The following is a 16,956-nucleotide window of genomic DNA, read 5'->3' as shown; positions in this document are numbered from 1 at the left end:
TGTCCACTCAGAATAAGGCGACGATATCAAGTGGCTGACGATGGCACGATGGACGTAGAACAGGTGCAACAGCATTCCCTGAGAACCCCACTACTTCACCCACGCGCAAATAAGAGCTGATTTCGTCAGGTAACGACTGCAGATCAGACATGTAGCCGCCATATTGACGTCTGGTAACTGGAGTGGCAGCGTGACATATACCCTCGGAGACCACTTTCGCTAGTGGAGTGGAGACCACACGTGCCGCTGCGCTGCACCCTTCGCAACTACTGCACAGCGACGTGGCTGAAAAAAGTGACGAGCGTCGGGAAGGGCGCGGCCCGGCACGCCTTATACGATTCATCGTGTGACGGATCGCCATCGCCGCCGCCGGCACAACGCCGCTGATGCTGCTCGTTATTTCTCGACGCCGCTAAGGGCGCGGCGCTTGGCAAGGGGAGGAATAAACGCCCGCCGACCGCAGCTGTTGGCCACTGCTCGGAAGCTGAGGGCCGCGGGCGCTTGTTCAAAGTTTTAATTGGCCTCTAAAGCGTTCTCCCAAAGAACGCCGTCTTCCTGAGCGTGCCGAGTTTCCCATTACGACCGCTCCTGCCAACAGTACCATGTGTTTATTGCCGCAGAATTATTTCCTTTTTTTCTATTCTTAATTCTTATTTCTTGTAGTGGAAGTTAAAAACAGTTTTCCGGGAAGTTAGCTGTGGAGTTTCGTCAGATCAAAGCAAACCTCATCAGAGGTGGTACCGTTACAAATGACGATCAGGTAGCAGCATTAAATTATCCTATCCGCCAAATGGCTAGCAAGTGATTGCTCTCTACACGACGTAATAACCAGAGGTGCGGATCCTGAGATCGGTTCTGGTGGGGGAGGGCACAGTTTGCTTCAATCTGTACCTACGTTAATGTCTTCTAAAGTACATATCGACAAATCAGACTACGACGTCGATGTTGGATTATGAAGACTAATTTGCTTTATATGTCCTCCTTGATTCGTCCATAATACGTTATTTTGCTTCGAAGGTATCAGAATTTCAACACTTGATTTACTTCGGTGTCACCGGTAATCTCAGTTCTACTGCTCATTAGGTTCGTCTGTCTTCCTTTAACCCCTAATCCATATTCTGTACGTCTTTGACATTAATTCGGACCAACAATACCTACAGTGTACCTTCACTCCCGGTAACGAACACGGTCACTGATACCGTTTCACCTGAATTTTATTGATCAAAAAAAGTTCAGATGTGTGTAAATTCCTAATGGACAAAACTACTGAGGTCATCGGTCTCTAGACTTACACACTACTTAAACTAATTTATGCTATGTACAGCACAACACCAATGCCCGAAGGAGGGGCCGCGCAATCCGTGACATGGCGCCTGAAACCACGCGGTCACTCGTCGCGGCTTTAATGTTACTTCTGAATCTTTCTTTAATTTCCGTCATTGCTTCTTAGGCGTACAGACTGAACACAAGGCGCGACAGAATGCTGACTGTCCTATACCCTTTTTAAAACGAATGCTTCATTTTCATCTTCCATTCTTGGTGCTCCTTTTTGGATTCGGTATGTCTTGTGTATTACCCTTTGTGACAGATTGCCTAGTGCGATGTCGACCTTCGTATTCAGATCTCAAGATATATCCTAGGTACGGGAGCTTACTGTACATCATCCCTTCTACAAGTGAGGAGAGCCTCTTAAGTACAGGTTTAACATAATGGACGATACTTCAACAGATGGATATTGACGCCAGACCCATCAAAAACGTAGATAAATATTTATCACCGTAATAAATGTGCGCCAAATAGCAAATTAATACCAGTATCTAAGAAGAGTAAACATCAAGTGGATCCATAAGGTACGATTTGAAGAATTACTAAGAAGAATAGTTCACGAATGGCGCCAATGGAAGGCCTTTACTAGAACAAGTTTGAGTGTTATACCTACTACACATGTCACCCAAAGCTAACACCAATGCGTATTGACCGAAATTATTTCACTGCGGAAGACTCTAATACAGTCCCTCCTTTCAGCCATCGCACGAACGTCAGATACCGAGATAGGTGACGGCTTTTGTTTTAGATGATATGCCGGTTAAACTCTATAGATGTAATGCTAAAAACTTGATCCCCTTCCCTGACCAATTTATCGTAGATTGTGTGAGTAGCGAAGCGTACCTAGCGACTGGAAGAAAAAAGTGAAGTTCACTGCCGTTTTCAAGTAAGGTCGTACGACAGGCGCCCTAAATTATAGTCATGTATAGCTGTCAATCATTTATACAATTCTGGAGCCGGTTTTACGCTCAGAAATGTCTGAGAACGAAAATCTCTATAAAAGTCAACTTGAACTGAAGAAGCCTACAAAACATTGTTCTACTGATCCTCAGTTACTGTTGATCAGTCTGGGACACTTATCAGCTTCGATTCACAGGAGATAGACAAGTTGCAACGAAGACCGATGTGTTTTGTCTCGAAATTCCGGGAGAGTACGCTCCGGTAACAGCAGAACAACGTACTAATTCTTACTACATATGTTCCGTGAAATGACCACAACGACAAAATTCGAGATATTAGAGCTAATACAGTCTATTCATAGTCACTTCTCAGACGGGCCATTCGCGAATGGCACAGGGAAGGGGGGAACACATAGTGGTGCAAAAGCACCCACCGGCACACAGGGTCAGCTGGTTTGCGGAATCTGGATGGAGACGTAGGTGTCCAAACTCTGAGTTTCCTGCAGACGCGCTTCTGCTGTGGTAAAGGTAACAGATGTATCACAGTGATCGTGTGAAATAGCGCGTCAGCTGTAGACGTATTCCGAACCTGAAGTACGGACAGTACGATTCTTGTGGGGAAATCGCCTAAACTTCACACTTATTCAGGGTGAAGTTCTGGCGGTAAATAGATCAAATGCTATGTTGGGTCCAGCTGTAATGAAATGATGCCTTTCGTTTGACCTACGCAGGCATTTGGGATGCTGATCGGGAAGGAAGACCATCGTCTTTCATCACGGACGAAAGCGTCCAGTCAGTAGGCCAGCTAGCTGAGAGGCTGAGGGGAGGAGGAGATTTTCCTAAGATGAGGACATTCACACAGCTATTGTCAAACCAAAAAGAAGTATAGTAAGAGTGAGTAAAGGGTGGAGTATGTGAAACACGTACTTGGTGATTCAGTGATGATGTTAAATACACTCAGGAGAAATGGAGAGGGGTAACTGTATCAATTTGAGGTCACTGGACCTGGTCCGGAGACGATGAGTGGATAGTTACAAGCGAAATCTGTTCTGATACCTTGGACAGTGGAATACGTGTACAAGTACAATTTTTGCTAAGACTTTAGGGTATGCAAATTTCAAATGTCAAGATGGGCTCTAAAATACGTACCTTATGAGCTACGGGCTGTTTTTCAGTATAAGAGACGTATTTCACAGTATCGAAGCTGATTAAGTGTTCATGTTAGCGAAGGTATGGATTTTGGAGCGCAATTATACTTGAGTTCTTCTCCTTGTTTAGTCCACCCTAGCAATCCTAAAAATTGCCTACCCTTCATTCTTGTCAACAGCAGTACCGTTACTCGTATTCCACTGTCCTCCCTATTCAAAACCACTTTTTGAATTCCTTCATTTTGCTTATCTTTCCAATAATCCACCTTTCACTTCCACATATATAGCCTCAAGATATTTATATGTCGATGTCGATACATCATAATAGCAGAGCTCTTTCATTGAATCAATCTTCCCTAACCTGTCTCTGACAACTACATTACTTCACCCACCAATGTAATCTTATAAGACTGTGAAGTTGAGCAAGTACTTGTTCTCCTTTACGCTTCTTTCTTTCACCTTCTTCTTTACTTGTTATTTTCCTTATGCCACATCCAGTGATGTTCATTCTCGTCTGCATGTCTTTTGAGTTTTTGTCATATCCGGCCGTTATGTTTCTGTATTTGGTGACACTTAACACCGGGACGGTTTTCCATTGCTCTTTTATTCCTCCTCTGAAATTTTATAACATTTTTCACGTACTCGTAAATAGCAGAGCTGTACAACTTAAAACCTGCCTTATACACTCATTAAAACGAAGTGGTATTTATTGAACATGCACATTTATAATTCCAGTTTCGGTTGTGCAGACGTCGAAGTTCAATCGTTTGCTTCTGTATTTGAGGTTAAGATATCTAAGAGATTTGAACACTCTTCAGATCAGGTTGCTGAATTCTTTCTATAGGTTCACAAACACTTGGAACGTTTCATTAGTTTTCTTCACTGTGCTTCCTATTACCATTTTTTTCGTTCCAGAAACGGAACAAAACATCTTTTTTGATTTGTTTCCTGTTCTTCTCCATAAACATCTAGTTATTACTTGAAAACTTCTGAGGAAACAATGAATACAAAAGTGAAATGAATACAGCTATTTCTGCTTCACCAATAACTTTAATTTATTGGTAAAATAGTACCCATAGAATGATGATAAAATGCACTTTTTCATTCATTTTCTTTAGAAACTATTTCGTTTGCTTGTACATGTTACTAACTGTCCAGAGTAGCATACAGTACCCCACGGGTAACAAATTTTTCACTCCAGGGAACACTTTGATCGGGCTACGTTTCCTGGAGAAGATGAGAAGCCGACTAGCATATGCAAGGAAAGGCTTTGTAGCAAAAGGGAATCTGCTACCGACAAACATCCGCCTTAATACTTGACAGAAGTATCCAGAGTGTAATTTTGAATACTACACTGCTTGAAAGTGGAGTTTCTACATCAGTCGGACATATGTATAAAATATCAGGGAAAATGGACGAGAAAAGATGATATAAAAAAGATTAACCTGAGAAAGAGTCGGGATGACAGGACTTATGTCGATACATAAGAGAATAACCTAACAGAAAGTAGTGGAGAACTCAACCCCCCACTGAGGTCACTAACGCACTTCTGCACATTGTTGCTCGACCCAGAGGTAGCCAGATCGAGAGCTGGTGATGCAAGTCGTGCCCACCAAAAATAGTCGGCCGGTGATGATAAAAATGTGGTAAACTAAAAGTCTTGATCACTTAAACTGACACAATGTCCTTGATTAAATTACAAACCTCTGAGCCTCGTCTTCTGAAGGGAGGCCATGTGACAGTGGAGATGTTGAGCCATCAGTCGGAGGGGATGATCAGTCTGGCGGCCTCATTGGCTCCGTTCTAGAGAAGTAGACCACTTGCAGGGACCGATTTTCTCCCTGGCCCTTCTCTCATCAACGGGCAGCGCAAAAATAACACCATATCAAAGGCGCAACAAATAAACCTCTTTTAGCTGCAGCGGGATAAACAGAAGTGATAGGGTTCTTGAGAGAAATTAGTTTCCAGTATTCCCCTTTTTTTATATCATCTTTAGTTTTACTGTGTATGTTATGACACTTTGGTTGTGTAACTGTTTTCAAGCAATATGCTAAACCAGCTAAGCAAGTACGTTTTTGATTGCAGTCTGATAATTTTATGGACAGTGTGCAGATGGCCACGTTACCGGGGTGATACATGGTTCGGTACAAACAGCAGCACACAACATGTCATAGCATGCGAAATACAAATCAATTTGGTATAAGAACAGCGAACAAAAAAAACTAAATTATTTCAAGACCTCTTACACCATGTTTAAAAGGGCCAATACCTGTGGTGTAAATAGACCATTTCCAATTATGTCACTAGACGGTCCGTTGGGGAATCGTAGGCCGTATACGCCTCCTTCATGATAATACATGGGAAGACAAATTTGGAAACACCTAAAATCAATAAACTAAATTCTACAGTATCACCGTTACTCTGCGTTAATGACATTGGTACAGGTGATAAAATCGTGGTAATTCTCATCAAAATAGGCAGAGGCGTTGTGGAGGAAAAAGAAATGAAACAACGAAAGACTCAAGCAGCCGGCACACGGTTAATAGAAGTATAACTTACTCGAATGAAAGCGTATAGTGAACAACACCCTATAGACTGCAGGCACCCTTAACTGTTCTCGTAAGAGGAACGAAAACAGCGACGCAAGGCATAGGGTCCGACAGTCGTACCGCTTGGCAGCACGGAGGATCCCAGCCAACAATGAGATTCCACGCGAGGCGTGTGCGTTCCTGTCCCTCCCACCGCCACCCCCGCCTCCACTGCAACCCCAGAGCCCCACTACGGCGCCGTGCCGCTGTGGCGCCACCGGCCCTCCACGGGAAATGGAATATAAATCGGAAGATTGTGCCCTGTGCCTCCTTTTCTGATCCGCCTCCACGACGAATAGAGTTCCCATATTTGCTCTGAACAGGTTTTTGTCGTTGTGTTTCGATTTTACGAATTCGCAGGGACTATCACATATCGTCACTGCTCTGCATCCCGCAATTTTAAAAACCTACAGGAAAATATTTTCTACTGCAATCAACATAAAACGTCAGTAATAATTTCAAGCCATGCGTTTTCCCTTGGCCGCAGTCTGAGTGTCTAGTTTTTGATGACAGACTCTAGTTCAATATGCAGTGTACACTTCTCTAATTTATTGTTTTTATATTGCACTAGTGTGTTCATCTATACATACCATTACACGTTTTATCTTCTCTAATTTCTTCATGTAATATACACTTTTTTTGGTTTCATATTCTTCTGCTTTCCCCTCCGCAGCCACTGCCATCGTAAAGCAACTAACCGTAGAGGTCCTAGCTTTAGTCCCACCAACCTGTTCCTTCATCTGTTCAAGGATTCCGACACGTCTCTTTTTCCGCCTATTCCTCTTATCGCTTTACTATTTCATAATTATTATCATTATTCAACTGCTTCAACATTTATTGATGTTTTAAGAACAGTAACATTAGAGAATTTGTTGTCACTTGTTTAAAAATACATAATTTCACTCAGAATTATTTAAACCAGTGAGGAAAATGTTATACTAGTCGTAGAAATATGAGGGCAACAATATAATCAACTTTTCCTTATAATTCAATGGCTGACTGTTAGCGTGGTTCTCGCTATAGTGGTTCGGAGAAACACGAGGCCAGCATTTGCTGTAAGGACAGATCTGAATTAAGTGCTGGAGGTGGCAGAAAGAAAGAAAGCAAGATTTATGAGGATACTCATTAGACGAAACTTGATTCCGAGTTTCTGTGTGTATTTATGTGTAGTGGAGAATATAGATATTGCAGAGGAAATGAAACATAAATGAATAGTACACATGATAAAAATTACGATGACAAAGAAGAGCTGTTTCAGTTGTTGCACAATAAGGGGGATTTATGGTCAGAAGGAACAGGGAAGGTGCAAAGTTTTATACACTCACTGAAATTAAACCCACCTAGGGCCATTAAAATTAGGCCTTACCCATAGCACTAGCAGACACTGATATTGATGGACGTGAGCTCCAGTTCTGTTGGCGGTGAGCTCCAAACACCTTTACGGTGGGATTTTATTGGGCAATGTGGAAGTGAATTCTCTATTTCCATTACACTTGTCAAGAAAACGGATATCTCAATCTTGATAGAATAGATGTTACTAAATTAAACGAAATAATAATCAATTAATAAAAAGGATGAGCTAATTTAGGGTTTCAAAAAGTTAGGTTATTTATTATCCTTGTTGATGGTTTGGAAAAGATTCATCGGTAGAAGACAGCAGGAAGTACCCTGCTTTTCTGCTTGGAGGTAGGTGCTACCAGTACAAAGCAGTATAGGTTGTTCTGTTCGTTTGGCATTGTGTTGTGTAATTGGTGGTAAATTTATGAGTAAACTCACTATATCGGTCGATGACATCTGGTAGCGACAGCAACTTCACAAGAACAGTATAATTTAATGGAGGAAACGTAAATTAAAGAAGTGTTGCTTTGTAAAAGGCGCATTAAACTTTTTGGGATATGTAGTATCACCAGAGTCCCGCATAGTGACGAGAAAACAAAAACAGTAGTGGAGTGTGCGAAATTTAGGAATAGGAAAAAGTTGAAATCCTTTAAAGGAATGTGCAGCTTCTGTATCAAGGTTTTGAATGACAAAAACCCAAATCCATCTTAATTATTATGGATGTTCAAGAAGAATGTGTTATGGTTGTGGATAGCTCACAGTGATACAGTGAAATGTTAAAAAGCAGGTTGTGGTATGGTTCAGCTGTGCGCCCGGAGTTTTGGACTGGTGCAGCTCATTTCCAAAAGCAAATCATTAGAGAAAATTACCGAGTACTAGAGTGTGGCTTTTCCCAGTACGATTCTGTCTGAACATGAGGGGGCCCATCATAATTCTGAAAAATAACTTTAGTTAATTGTATGGGACTTCATGAAGTCATTTTCAGGGCCATGAAACCATCGCAGTGACTGACTATGAAGCTTTAAGTTATTTTGAGGACTACAAGTGCTAGACAGAAAACTAAGTGAATGCTGTTTCTGCAGCAATTTCAGCATACAATAGAGTACGTCAAAGGTACTGTCATAGCCAATATGCTTTTGTGCCTACATTTTGGAAGTGAGGAGAACATTGAGGATGGTGGAGATACGAAGTTTAAAATGATTTATATGACTGATGCACATGAGAAAAAGCGATTAGAAATAAATATAATAGCATTAGATGTATTCAACGTGCTGATAAAGCTTTAAAAATAATAACCAAAACCACCTACAGTCTATAGGTGACAGAAAACTTAACGTGGTTACACTAAATTTAGAAATGGTGCTCTGAAGGAAAGTATCACATCTCTTTTAACTGAGAACAATATTTTCAGGTTTATTCTCATATATGAGAGAAGTGATGGATAATGTCGTAATTAATTAATAGCGTTGAAAAAGTTTTAATTAAAACTATCGATATATAATCTCTCATCAGAATAACGCCTGCCGCAAAGTAGGGATTCAGGGAAATCAAAGGGGGTTTAACGCGGCTAATTTTATTTATAAATTCTACTATATAAACCATGCGCGGGTATTGCTAGTTCCATTTTCTTGTTTTCTGCGCTGTAAATAGGTCTGTGCAGCGCGGCGTGCGATATAGTTGGCATTTCCGTGTGATGTACTACGGAAGAGATCAGGGCACTTTAGTTAAGCTGCAAAAAAATTGACTATAGTTAATTTGTACGGGTCAGAATTTTGCTGTAAGGTCATGGACTAAGAATTTCTGAGAAATTGCGTGCGCGAGAAAAAGAAGCGCTAGGTGTTAAATTCTATTACGTGCCGAATAATCGGTGATAGGATCTGTGGAGTATATGAAGGGTGTTAAATTGAATATAAGATCAGAACTGGATACTTATCTCTGTGAAAGCGACAGCGTACGAAGTTTGAATAACTGTATCGAAGCATAGACGAACGATAAAGCACAGACGAACAATAAAAATCACAGACATTTTAGTTGCCGTAATTACTGAGAGTAATTGTAGGATCAATCCACTTTACCATACAATAAAACACAATAATTCATGATCATTTAACTATTATTAAATGTCATGAATTAAAAAGTAAAGTGATTTTAACAGTAGCGAGCGTATTTGTGAACGATAATCATAGCAAGCTGCAAACTGTAGCCTTGGGTGAAGGTAGGTTCGATCATGAAATATTAAGAAGCATAAATTGTGACTTAAAGACTATTTAACATTTCATTTCCACTCGGGCAGAAATAATACCAAAGTCACAAACAGTGCGAATCAGTAGTGACGTCGGAAACTGGAAGTTGAAATAATAACTAACATCCAAAGACGTTATTAACTATCTTGTTTTCGCTGACGCAGCAACAAATGAAGGACGATCGACTGTGCAAAAAGCCATCATTCATTATTATTGTGGAAACATGAAATTTAGTCGCCGTTACAGTGAAGATGTTTGTGGCGGCTCCATATCAGATATAGATATAGCGATAAGTCGGGCATATACAGTAGATAACAACATCAATATCTGACTTCAGAGAAATCGACGACAGCAGATCCACGGAGGGTGGCTAAAAAACACAAAAGCGAAGATGATTAACATGTACAGTCACTGAATCACAGACACAACAGGTCACAGTTACATATAAAAATTTTACAGGATTTTTTCTTATTTAATAACTTGATTGTACAGTTAAGAAACAACTCAGTGCATGTGGCAGATGCCTAAGAGTGAAGCAAACACCGTATCCACCCAGGGCATGGTAGGTGACCTGTTACAAATGACAAAAATGGTTCAAATGGCACTGAGCACTATGCGACTTAACTTCTGAGGTCATCAGTCGCCTAGAACTTAGAACTACTAAAACCTAACTAAGCTAAGGACATCACACACATCCATGCCCGAGGCAGGATTCGAACCTGCGACCGTAGCGGCCGCTCGGCTCCAGACTGCAGCGCCCGGAACCGCACGGCCACTCCGGCCGGCTACAAATGACATTTTAGGACAGATACATAATGGAAGCGGTGGACAAAAATGCAGTCTGCTGGTGTCAGATGCTTTTGAAAAGTACGTGAGACTGTGTGGGATGGCGAGAGCGACCAGCAAAATAACGACAGCGAAATACCAAAGAGATTATTTTCCAAAAAATGGAAAGCCGAATGCACTGCTGGCGAGTAATTGGTATCTATTTGTATCTCATTTGCTGAGGACTTTTATGCAATGTACAATGAGCATATCAGAATTTCTGGGTATAAACCAGTGAACAATTCCACAGAACCCAATATGTGAGACTTTGGAAGGCTAGGCAGAAAATATTGCCACCACAGAGACGTGGCACGGCGGATTACTTTAAAGTGTAACTATTCGACGCAGTTCATGACACGTTGCACGATCTTCAACGAAACGCCAACAGCCCCCTCTCTAATATAGTTGAGTCACTGCCTGGGAGACATTGTTGAGAGGGCCTATGAAGAAGCAACCTTTGGAAAGCAAGTACGGACACGGTATACAGTACAGAACTGCTAAATACAAAGAGGGCGATTTAATTCTTGAGATAACAAAGAAAATTGCGAGTGACATAGATAGATACATCAAGAAACTTTTAGAATTATAGAATTACACCATGGCCCTTGCAACACCATAGCTTAGTCACTACATACTTTTTGTTGATTCATTTAGCTTTCTGTTTTGTTCAACATCCCATTGTAGAATATCTGTAATTAGAGTATGATTAATTCGATACTGTAATGAAGTGTAATCTCTGTAATATCCACAATATGAACAAATGATATGTTTCGTCTTTCTCACATAATCTCTTTGGTTGTATTTAAAACTGAATATAATTTTTTGTAGAAATGTCAATATCTGCAAATGTTCTGTTTTATTTTAAGTGATTGTTTGCTGTTATGTAAACTACTGACCTTCACTTAGGGTTCTTAGTAATTTTGTATGTAAAAGGTGTTGTGGTTCCCCTCGAGAACGGAAGCATGTAGCAAGTGCAAAATATGATGGACTTGGATAGAAAGGTGGAACAAAGAGCCAGACGGGGACGAGATACCAAACTGTCAACTGCTCATGTAAAAGTGGTGTGTTGTGCTGGTGACGAGAGAGGCTTTTCGTGCCGCTTTCCAATGCCTCGGATGGACGAATATAGAGCTGGAATTATTCTGGAATTGGTACCTTTCATCGCCACCAAGAAATGACAGAGTCCAGCATTTCCGCCTGCAGATCCACCCACCAATATACACTCGCCACCACTTTGCGCAATCGCTGAAAAGGAATTAAGGAACTGTAAATATGTAAAGTGAAGGATCAGCTCTTTTAATGTTTTAGTGTGCTCAAATAGAAGGTAACTTATAATTGAATTTATGTACCTACCTCAATTTTTTCCTTATCACAACACCTCTCAGGTTCCTCTCCGTTTGAAATACGACTACCGAGTGTCATTGTTGTGGAAGAAATGAAAGCCTCAGAGCCAAACAGTTAATTAAATAATGTTCTTTGATATTTGGTAAGAAGGGAGTGTTCAGATTTACTGTGGGTTTGGTAAAATTGTGGGAGGTAGTAAATGTAGCTTTGTGAAAGCCTCTCAGTGATTGAATCAGTCCAATTTAAAACTGTGTTCCGGACCGAGACTCGAACTCGGGACCTTTGCCTTCCGTGGGCAAGTCCTCTACCGACTGAGCTACCCAAGCACGACTCACGCCCCGTCCTCACAGCTCTAATTCCGCCAGTACCTCGTGTCCTACCTTCCAAACTCCACAGAAGCTCTCCTGCGAACCTTGCAGAACTAGCACTCCTGGAAGAAAGGATATTGTGGAGACATGGCTCATCCACAGCCTGGGGGATGTTTCTTGAATGCGACTTTCACTCTACAGCGGAGTGTGCGCTGATATGAAACTTCCTGGCAGATTATTACTGTGTGCCGGACCGAGAGTCGAACTCGGGACCTTTGCCTTTTGCGGGCCAGTGCTCTACCGAGTGGTCTCCCGAGTTCGAGTCCCGGTCGGGCACACAGTTTTAATTTGCCAGGAAGCTTCATATCAGCGGACACTCCGCTGTAGAGTGAAAATTTCATTCTAGTCCAATTTAAAGTTTTGTGGACTTCCAAAGTTACTTAACGAATCATTGACTTGAAAGTAGAAGACTGTGGTAATAAAGACAATTTGCTGTAAAAGTTTAAAAATTAAAAGTTCTTAAAACTGAGGCTTATTAAGTTTTGCTTAGTTAATGATCATAGTGCTGCCTGTAGTAAACTTTAAAAGGTGAGTCAGTTTCTTGCAAATTTGTCAACATTGAGTCTCACTGCAGTAAAAGTCGTGAACAGCTTTTGTGGAAAGTTATATACTCAGGTCTGCTAAATGTTTGTCTCTATTATGTATTGGAAGTGCGTATTAATAGTGTAAGAGGATCCACAGTTTGTCCATTGTGCTCATGCTAAGTAACAAGTAACAGAAAGACCACGATCTATGAAAACAGTAACTTCTTTTATTCAGAGGTCAGTGAGAAATGGTCTGCTAGTGAAATAAAATCTTTTCATGTCAGATAGAAAAGTAATTGGTAAAAGAGAGACTAAACCTATGCCCAATTTATAATTTTATAGTAAATATTCACAGTAATGTTATTGACGCCATTCAGTTTGAATAAGCCCTGAATGTAAAAGTGTATATTGTTATCTGCTTTATTTATGCAAATAGTTTGTTCTGCTCTGTCAGCTCCTACCTTAACGTGAACATATGCAGGTGCCAGAGTTCATTGAACTTTCGTGTGACAAAACTATAGGCTGTGTTTACCCATTGAAGTTACTTATTTTCAATTCTTGAATAAGAATGTTACTCATTCTCATGCCTAATTACGCTGGAGACCGTTTTAATTATCATTTGGACGCTGCGGATAGGTAAATTATTGTTTGTTACTGTTTAAATATTTACGTAATTCTGACTTTCACTTCCGATAAGCCACCTCCACTAGGTACATCGCGGTCAACAAAGCTTAATTCCTTTTCGAGGGTAACACTGCTCTGCTTCTTTATACTCCAGTTGCTTTAATAAAATTGATTTCATTTATATGAACCGCCTCCAGCTTTGATGTTATGATATAGCAGTAGCGGACGGTAGTGTTATGCCCTTTTGCAGTCGTAAGCATGTGTCAGTCAAATGCATATAGATTACAGTATCCTAAATCTACAAACCAATTAGTACAAAGAAACGTCTGTGAATTTACATAGTGAAAACAAGAGGTGTCAGTAAAACAATAGCTAAAATAGCAGTTTTGGAAGTGAAGTGTTAATTGAATGAATTTTCTTATACTTATGTTTGTTAAATTTTGTTGATCTCTTTGATACAGGCATTTGTTCTGTCAGAACCATATTTAGAAAACGAAAAATATCTTTGTTTATTACGTTGCACTAAATGTACTTTTATCACCTTCTCAGGAAGCTGCTTGTCAAGGAAAATTTATTGATGCAAAAGGTAATGTGATGAGAAAGTATTAATTCACAAATTCAGCAGTTTAATTTATTTAGTGTTTGTGTCTAATCATTATGCCATACTACGTATATTTTAAACAAGAAGACAATAGGAAATAAAGGGTGGCTGGGTGTTAGATTTTTTGACTTGTTGTTGCAACTGTTTTAGGTTTTCTTAAGCATTTTGTTTGCAGTTGAGTTTTCTTTTACACATCTAAATATGTTTTTGGTGCCTTTACTTGTCCAGGATGTAGATGGAATGTCAGCTCTTTAATAATATATATTTATGACTAGAATTTTATACAGATTTGTTAACAATGTTGGGTGAAAGTAATTATAGGGTACTATGTTGGAGTGTTGGTAAAGATCATGGATGCACAGATTGAGGCCCATGAACGAAATGCTGTCAGCCATTGATTCGTTGGTAGAAATTAGTTCATTTCGGAATACGTTGTGGTAATTACGTTTGTTAAATAAGGTGATTATTTGTAAAGCAAATGAGCAAAAGTAAGTGTGTAATTTTTTTTCCTTCTTAGAGCTCTTACGTGCTCACACTGATTGGTTTACAGCTGGCAGTACTAACATGTCGGTATCCTCCTGGTATTGATGTTGGTTTCATGAGCTGTGGTGTATGAGTTGTTACTGATTTATTGGTAATTAACGGTCCGTACTATAATGAATAACCTTTTCACTTAGTGCCACATTTGAGGTCTGGAATTTGTGTAGCGTTTCCACTGGATAGAAGAATAAAGGCTTTGCAGTTGTCCGTTTACAATGCGAATGTTGGTGATGTTGAGCTGAAAGCTTGCATGTCACACTTATCGTGGAAAGCCTATGCAATGCGAGCTCTGTTGACGCCATGTCTTTATCTCATACTGGTAGCAGAGGCTTTTTCTGAGTGCTGTACAGCTGTAACTGGTCTTTTTTACTCGAATGGTACGACGTTTGCCATTGCAGGCCCACTTGTATTGTGAGGTGCCGGCTTGACATAAACTCAGAGGCCATAAACTTTTTACAGTCACTGAGCAAATAAAATCTAAACCATTAAACGTACAGAATAGTCTACGGCACCACATAGAATAGAGAAACAAAGTGCAGAAGCACGTGTAAACACCCAAGCCGTAGCTAAAATCGTGCTTAAGATGTTGATGATGTAGTGTGTGTATGTATCAATTAATTTTTTTAATGTAATGTCTTTTCAACACCTTCAGCGATACTATACAACAAAGGGTACGCGGGCACAGCAATATCGGCAAACGGCTTCTGAAGATTAGTTAATGCGGTATAAACTGTGTTGTGAACCTAATGTTGATTTCCTTATTTAAAAAAATCATTTAATGCATAGTAAATTGCAAAACAATAAATGTAGTGGCTGTTTCAAAAAAGTAAACTAGCGTAGCAACAAGTGATCATATAATTCTATTATAAATAATAGTAAATAAAGGTACGTTAGTTACCTCACAGATATAAATATAAATCGACGCCAAGGACCCAGCAGAAACTCTATTTCATAAGGGAAGAGATGGCAAAATTCTAGTCTTAATTCATGTTTCATATTTGTGGTAGCAATGAGTACCATCCACATTTTACTGGATGTGACGACCATGTGTGCAAGCCAAATGCATTATACTGGACCTCTGGATGAGTAGAAAATATCTAATATCTTTCAACAGTCCAAGGGAATCAGCGAGCACGAGCAAAGCATGCTGCGAATTCATGTGGGTAGCTTTTATAATAACATGTACAAATGTGTGAAATTAGGATCATTATCTTGAAAATCCGCGTCTGTGTAAGGGTGGCAGCCATGGTGGTTAGAGTCACTATGCCTTGGGTCAACACCGATACGTACTTCACGAGCAGATGGGTAGCTTGTCAATCATGACACTGTATTGTATCATCCGACAATTTAAGAGACTTGTAAAATTTCTGCAGGAGCTCTGGAACTTAGAAAAGTTTCTTAGAGGACGTTTCTTGGAGTTCATCAATAAATTGCAGCATCGTGTTTGGACTAGCAAAACTTTCCCGTATGCAAACGTGGATTTTAACGTTAAACACTAGAGTCGTAAAAGTTTGTGAAAATTATGTGATAGCATGGCACTTTCGACCGAGAAAATTGTTCAGTCGCTTGTTACGAATCTTTCTGTTTGATTCCAATGGAGCGACTTACTCGGAGATGACAATCAGATGAGGTGATTGTTATTCTACAGACAATCCTTGAGTGAGGAAGGTCTCCGAACCGGCCAGGAATGCAATTCGAAACCCCGAGATTTGGGGACAGCGACGCCAGCAACTAGACGAGGAGCTGTGATCAAAAACTAGCGACTTTTCGTAATCTAGTTATTGACTCAATAAGTGGTTGCTTCTCTCACGGAATCAAACAAATGTTAAATAACCACTTATAACTAAACGGTAACCAGCTTGTGATTATATCATTATTAAGTTCACCATCTGTAATCCTGCCTTCGGTTTCATAAAATTACTACAAGTTAATACAAGATTGACAGAGCACTGCGACAGATGCGTGATCATCCGCTAGATGCTAGTGGAGTCAAAGTACTTTAAATCGGTCACGCACTTAATCAAACCTTTGACGCATAGAGAAAGTGTGAAGTAAGGGGGGACAATTTCATCGCTCCTGGTACACATGTAAATCCCTCCACCCCATTACCACAGAACGCCGCTATATATACTAGAAGAAAATTGCGAAGACTATTGATAAAATGTTTAGAGAGCGGCAAACACATAACGAAAGCACGGGACAGTGTCCGAAAGAAATATCGAGGGTAATTATGCATGTTGGCGTTTCTGCTGCAGGAGAAAGTCCCCAGTCATTCTGCACGAGACGCAGTATGACTTACCTCTTCTGTATAGTACTAAATTAAGCTTAATATCAACCCCCCACTCCAACCCACTGTTTTCGAGTGAAATGACAGCTATTGACTTACATCCCTTTCCTTGGTTGATGAAACATTGCCAGTGAGGCATTTCCAAAAGGACGGTGAGTTCAATGTGAAAAGATTCCTGGACAGTCAGAAAGCATATTTTTACAACCAAGATCTCTGTTGAATCATCCATTGATGGGAAAAATGTAAGGAATTGGAGAGTGTGTAAACAGAGAAGGAAGACTGGTAATCGATGACATATTTT

This window comes from Schistocerca serialis, chromosome 6 (assembly GCF_023864345.2).
Source record: "Schistocerca serialis cubense isolate TAMUIC-IGC-003099 chromosome 6, iqSchSeri2.2, whole genome shotgun sequence".
NCBI lineage: Eukaryota > Metazoa > Arthropoda > Insecta > Orthoptera > Acrididae > Schistocerca > Schistocerca serialis.
This window is presented reverse-complemented; position numbering follows the sequence as displayed.